We start from the raw sequence: 6954 nt of genomic DNA on the forward strand, positions 1-6954 counted from the left end.
ATTACAGATGGTTGTGAGCCACCATGTGGTTGCTGGGAATTGAACTCGGGATCTCTGGAGTCAGTGCTCTTAACCGCTGAGCCGCCTCTCCAGACCAGTGGCCATCATTAAACAAATGCTTATTTAACCAGCATTTGTAGATTGCTTTCAAGAAGAAACAACATAGAAGGTGGGCAGAAGAGGTAAACTGCCCCTTCCTGCAGTGCAACGGGGAGCCAGATGCTTGTCCACGGTGACCTGCGGTTATACGAAATAGCAGTAAGAACCACAGGACCCAAGCTTCAGTGTTTTTTGAAGATAAAATGAAATAACACACTGTCTTACTGTCTTTGCTTGTTGCTGTGACAAAATACTCATTCCAGAACAAGAGAGATGAAACAGACAGTAAAAAAACAAAAACAAAAACAAAAAACAAAACAAAAACAAAAGAAAAACCTTACCACCAAGTCTGAGGACCTGAATTCAATCCCCAGAAAGCACCATTGGAAGGAGAGAATTGTTTCCCATAAGTGGTCCTCTGACCTACACATGTGATTTACTCCACACAAACACTCGAGTGCCCATGCGCACAAACAGAGGGGGTTTGGGGGGGCGGGGCAGGCAGAGACAGAGAGGTAGCTCAGTGGTTAACAACATTAACTGCTCTTCTAGAGAACCAAGGTTCAATCCCAGATGAGGAGCAGATAGAATCCTGAGTGAATGTGTATCGTTGTTATGAGCACAACCATATCAAGGACCGCAATGTCTCAGATATATAGAAATGGCAAATCCTTTCCCTGACGAAACTAAAGGTGTTCAGGAACTTTTAACCTTTAGCTATAGCCAGTGTGTTCACAAAGTATCGAGAACTTTTAACCTTTAGCTATAGCCAGTGTGTTCACAAAGTATCGAGAACTTTTAACCTTTAGCTATAGCCAGTGTGTTCACAAAGTATCGACCGCAGCCCTCCTCCTCTAGACGCTGACCACAGCTTCTTCCTCCAGATTGCTCACCTACAGCCTAAGGCTGCTAGATCTCCTGGAACTCATGGAGATTAGCTAACCAGCCTTCTCCTCATTCGCTGCATAAAATAAATGTGCTGAATATTCAGGCTCTTGGTGTATCTCCATCAGAGTGTACAGCCTACCCAATCCCGGCTTTTCTGTGTGCGTGCCTGTCATTTCTTCATCCCCCAGAGATCCAGTTAGGTCAATCCCTAAGCTGTGCAGGTCATGACCTATGTAAATAAAAATAAATATGTTTGTGAAAGAAGGTAATTCTCCACAGGCATGCTGAGAGGGCCGTTTCCTGGGTAATTCTCTATTCTATCAGCCGACAGTTAACACTAATGATTACACACATGTAGACATACGTTGCATATGAGGCTGTATCTGGTGCATAATAAAAAGTCAATGAATATTTAGCTCCTACTGTATAGCAGCAACGGGAATGTGTGTTTCTTATAGGCTGAAGTGGGAGACCCACTTCTGAGCCAAACCATGTAATAACATTAACATTTCAAGCTTGAGGGACGTCACATCTGCTCCCATGCCTTTACTCAAAGCATAAAGGGAGACCTAACATGGATCCAGAGAGGAATTTTCTCCATGCAGGATGATAAGGAGAGTCACATGACAAATAGCAGTGTTTCATCCCACTGTAGGGAGGGACAAATTATTGGGAGCATTAATCTGGTCAGTCACCTACAGCTGTTTATCTTCCTCGGTCAAATGTGGCATGCCCACCCAAGGACCTCCAGGACAACATCTATATTACAGATCAATAACCAAGTGAGAATATCAGGTTTTACTGAACCTTTGATCCATCAAGGGAGATGCTAAGCCTTGTGCCTCTCTTCTGAAGCAATCACTATTATTCCCATTTAAAAATAAAGCAAGCGAACATCAGAGAGGTGATCAACCCACCCAAGGAAATAGGACAGATGGATCTAAGAAAGGGATGATCCATTATCTTTTTTCAGATCTATTTAGTTTATTGTATGTGTATATGTGTTTTTCCTGCATGTGTATATCTTTGTACCACACATGTGCCTGGTGCCGTCAGAGGCCAGAAGAGGACATCAGATCCCTCGGAAGTGAAGTTACAATGGTTGTGAGCCACCATGTATGTGCTGAGAATCGAACCAGGGTCCTCTGAAAGATCAGCCAGTGCTCTTAGCCTCTAAGCCACCTCTCCAGCCATTATCTTTAGGCTAGGTGTGGTGGTTACTGTTAATTGTCAACTTGGTGTGGTCTAAAATCACCCAGGAAGGGAGTCTCAATGAAGGATTATCTGCATTAAGTTGGTCTATAGACACATCCATGGAGGAGTATCTTGATTTTGTTAATTAAAGTGAGAAGGCCCATACAGGGTGGCACCATTCCCTAGCAAGGGACCCTGAACTATTAAGAGTGGAAAAGGGGGGTTAACTAGTACAGATGCATTACTTCATTGCTTCCTGCTTTTGATTGTGAATATAATGTGAATAACTGTCTCCCTTAAGTTGCTTCTGTCAGGGTATTTTATCACAGCAACAGGAAACCAAAGAGGCTGGTTTTTCCAGAGTCTGACTATGCAGTAAGGAAGTAGATACAAATGATCTGCTTTAAACAAAACAAGGAAGTCAACGAAAACAACGTAGAAAACAACAATGATTATGTTCCTAACGTGGGCAATCTCTTAAAGAACCTGTTACTAATGTGGGCAGTCAGAATTTGGCCCTTCCGGGGGTCTTCGGTACAAAAGACTGCTCGCCCCTGGCACTCTGAGCCTAGAATGCTCTCAGGCAGAAAATACCAGGAAGTTGCAGTGAAAAACCGTGAGGAATGACTAAGGGTTTGGAGAGGGCACTCGACTGCCTCTGTGATAACCCTGGAAAACCAGTTATTACCCATCCCTGTGGGTGTTTGCACTGGGGACTCTCCTTTTTCTGCAGTGGGCATGTGATTGGGAATAGAACTCAGAACTTTGTGTATTCAAAAGAAGAAGACTCGAAGGGTGGGAGATGCTCAGTGGTAGATGTTCCGTCTTTGGAGTCTCCTCTCTCTCTCTCTCTCTCTCTCTCTCTCTCTCTCTCTCTCTCTCTCTCTCTGTCTGTGGATGGGTTTTTGCAGGTGAATACAGTGTTCATGGAGGCCAAAGGAGGGTGTCCAATCCCTTGAATCTGTGAGCTGCCAGTGTAGGTACTGGGAATTCAGCTCAGGACCTCTGTAAATGCTGTACTGAGCCATGTTCCCAGCTCTGGGTCTTACTCGTTGAAAGAATGGTGCTATTTAGCGCAAGAAGGCTTTGGATTATTGTTCCTTCTGCTCCAGCCTCCCAGGACTGTGGTTACAGACATATACCACCATGCCCAGCCATGGAGTTTCTTTGCATAAGAAAGCCTCTTGCTTCCATGACCCCAGTCCATGCTCTGGTCCTATGAAATGCCAAGTCTCTGACACTTACCATGTATTCCTGATGGCTCAGCACCAAGCAACCAGTATCTAACGCCCCTGCCTGCGAACCTTTCACTAAGTAGGTAGCACCCCTGGGGTTCAGAGAGTTTGCTAGACTTCTCCCTATATTGATATGTGTTTGTGTTTGCTCTCCTCCCAAACTAGACAGACAGCACCCAAGACAACCCACAGAATGTGAGGAAGTATTTACTGATCATGTATCTAATAAGAGACTCATATCTAGATTTATGAAAAAATCTTATAACTCTATCACACACACACACACACACACAAAAGGCAAACAGCCCACTTAAAATGAGTAAACTAAGAGCTGGCTGTGGTGGCTCACACCTTTAAACTCAGCCCTCCGCAGGCAGAGGCAGGAGGATCTCTAAGAGTTCATGGTCAGTTTGGTTTGTGGAGTGAGCTCCAAGACAGCCAAGGCCACATAGTGAGACCCTGTCACAATAATAGTAACACCAAGCCAGGCCTGATAGCACGGGCTTATGATCCAAGATTCGAAGGAGGCTCAGGTAGGAAGTGAGAAGTGTAAGCCTAGGCAACATAGTGATTCGAAGCCGATCCAAGGGACTTAGTAAAACCCTGTCTCAAAAAAAGAAATGAAAAGAGATGGGCTGGAGAGCGGCTAAGACACTGTTGTTCTCGAAGAGGACCTGGGTCCGGTACCCAGCACTCACATGGTGGCTCACTATCCAGTTCCAGCTCACACTATCCAGTTCCAGCTCACACTATCCAGTTCCAGCTCACACTATTCCAGTTCCAGCCCACACTATCCAGTTCCAGCCCACACTATCCAGTTCCAGCCCACACTATCCAGTTCCAGCCCACACTATCCAGTTCCAGCCCACACTATCCAGTTCCAGAGGATCCTATGGTTCACATACGTACATGCAGGCAAAAATCCCATACACATGAAATAATTTTAAAAAATCTAAAACACTTTTAAAAGTAAAAAGAGGGCCAGGATTATAGCTCAGTGGTAGAACACCCAACAAGTACATATAAGGTCCTAGCTAGCTAGATTCACTCAAAGTACCCTGATATGTAGTTGAACCAATTTATACTTGGCCCATATAGCTTATGAATGATTGAGACTCAGTCTGTGGTTATTTTATTTGGCTTTGACAATTACTGGGGGTAACCCCTAATTCTACTTTTCTAACTGCTGGTCTGGCTAATTCCCCAGCAATGTACCCTAAAGGCTGTTTCTCCTGGCCGTGTGCTCATGGCCCATCTCCTCTCTCTGCCTCCTTTCTTCTCCTTTCCTTTTTCTCTTCTCCCTCTCTCTGCTACCCCCAAACCAGGTAACTCAAAACCCACCTACCTCTAATCCCTCCAGTAACTGGCTGTACCATTTTTATCTAACCAAAAGTTTTAAAATAAGGGACAAAGTTTGCACAACAAAAGCTGGTAAACGTGAGAATTCACTTATAGGCAACTAGACCTTTGGGTACAGAATTTAGCATGGCAATACATAGCAGAAGGTCAAACCTCAATAATTCCCCTTTTTTGACTAAATAAAAAGGCTCTTTCACTTAGAATAATAAATAACACAGAGTAGGAACAATTATGAAAATTATTAGGTAAAAGTTACATTCAAAAAGTCCAGTCTGTTTCTAATTGGCAACTTAGACAAAGTATCTTTTCCTATCTTGATGAGTTCAGAGTTCTGTATCTAAATCATTTCCTATCCTGATCTGTAATCTAACCTAACTTGTATTACCACGTTATAAACATCTTCTTAAATCCTAAACAATTTAGGCTTATAGTAAGACTATGATCTTACTATAAGAGACCTGAGAAGGCTAAATATTACCTGGGTATTCAGGAAGTGTAGGGACGCAGCTTCCAAAAATTATAGAAACGACAGAGACAGCTGATTGTCTGGACAGTCCCCAACATTCTCTAAAACATTAGAGCATCATAGTCAGCCTTCTGGCTGAGAGTATCTGGCAGACGTTTTGTGAAGCAGGAACTATGAAGGACTTGTTTACCCTGCCCTGGCAGAGCTTGGCAGTCAAAGGCCCTGCGTCTGTTTACCCTTTCCGAACGGTATTCTGTTTGCAAATGAAGTTAGGCCATTTTCTCTGCTTGGTGGTTAGCTTGCTACAGACGAAGCCCTCTCCAATTGGTGGTCCTTCCATGTTCATCATCTTCTTCCAAGTCGAATGGGGTGCTGTCAGGAGCTGACATGTCTCAATGTCAAGAAAAAAAAAAAAAACTTAGCTGGGCGGTGGTTGTGCATGCCTTTAATCCCAGCACTTGGGAGGCAGAGGCAGGAGCATTTTTGAGTTTGAGGCCAGCCTGGTCTACAGAGTGAGTTCCAGGACAGTCAGGGCTACACAGAGAAACCCTGTCTCGAAAAATCAGAAAAAAAAAAAAAAACCTAAATAATAACATCTTTAAATGCCATATTCTGTGAGTCTCTGAGGTTTTTGAAGACCATCTATCTATTCATAGCATATCTGAACAAGGAAATGTTGTTTGCTTCCAGTTATTATCTGTTCAACCCAGGATGGTTATTTCTGTGATAATCCAGACTAGTGTCTAACAGGGTCATGAGTTTGACTGTCTGACCATTAACTTGCATTTCTCAACCATCCCTAACAGTTTGTAATAGCATCTATTAAAAGGACTGGGACTAAGCCTTGTATATTTAAATGCATAGCCATAATACCTATATAAGAGTTGAAACATACATGCATTACATTGTAACAAAATTAACCTTCAATTTTGTATCAGTGTACAAAGATTTATGAAAACCTTAAACCTGTAACAATATACAATAATCCATATCAATATAAACAAAATTAACCTTATTTGAGATTAGCAATAGCTCTAAGTTGAAGAGAAGATTCAATAACCTACCTTTTATTCTATTATTTCCATATTATAATTCTACATTCCCCCCTTTTCTCCTCAGCCCCCTTCCTTCTATCTGAGAAAGAAGGATAGAGAAAAGGAAAGGAAAGATAGAAATCCCTGAGTCTAAGCTTCCTGGTTTTTTTTTTCTCCCTGTCCAAGACCATAAATATTTGTAACCATCCCTTAAACAACAACATACTATAATTTACAAAATGACCAAAACCATTCACTCCAACTTAAGGGATTGGGACAAATGGTCTTCTCAGAACTGCTTCCTGCTGTATTTAGATATAAAATTCCTTTTTGGGGACCCAAGAAAATTAGAGAAAAAAAAAAAGGTTAGTCTTAAGAAAGCTAGCTGTAGCATTTGTTGTCCAGTCTCTGTATGTTGAGAAAATTCAGGCTTAAGTGAAGTCCTGATTTAATCAGTCTGTAAAGCTGGATGGAAGGTCATTTGGGGTCAGCCACCTTCTTTGAAGCCATCCTGGAAGCAACTGTCCCGAGGAATCGGCAATGAAGCCGTCTGAGGCAGGATCAGGCATCCCAGCACCCCCCAAGGTGGATTTTGTTAGGGCTGCTTCCTTGATTGTCATTCTCTCTCTTTCTCTCTCCCCTCTCCCTCTCCCTCTCCCCTCTCCCCTCTCCCTCTCCC

Source organism: Grammomys surdaster, unplaced genomic scaffold (genome assembly GCF_004785775.1).
Source record: "Grammomys surdaster isolate TR1022 unplaced genomic scaffold, NIH_TR_1.0 241, whole genome shotgun sequence".
In the NCBI taxonomy this organism is placed as follows: Eukaryota; Metazoa; Chordata; class Mammalia; order Rodentia; family Muridae; genus Grammomys; species Grammomys surdaster.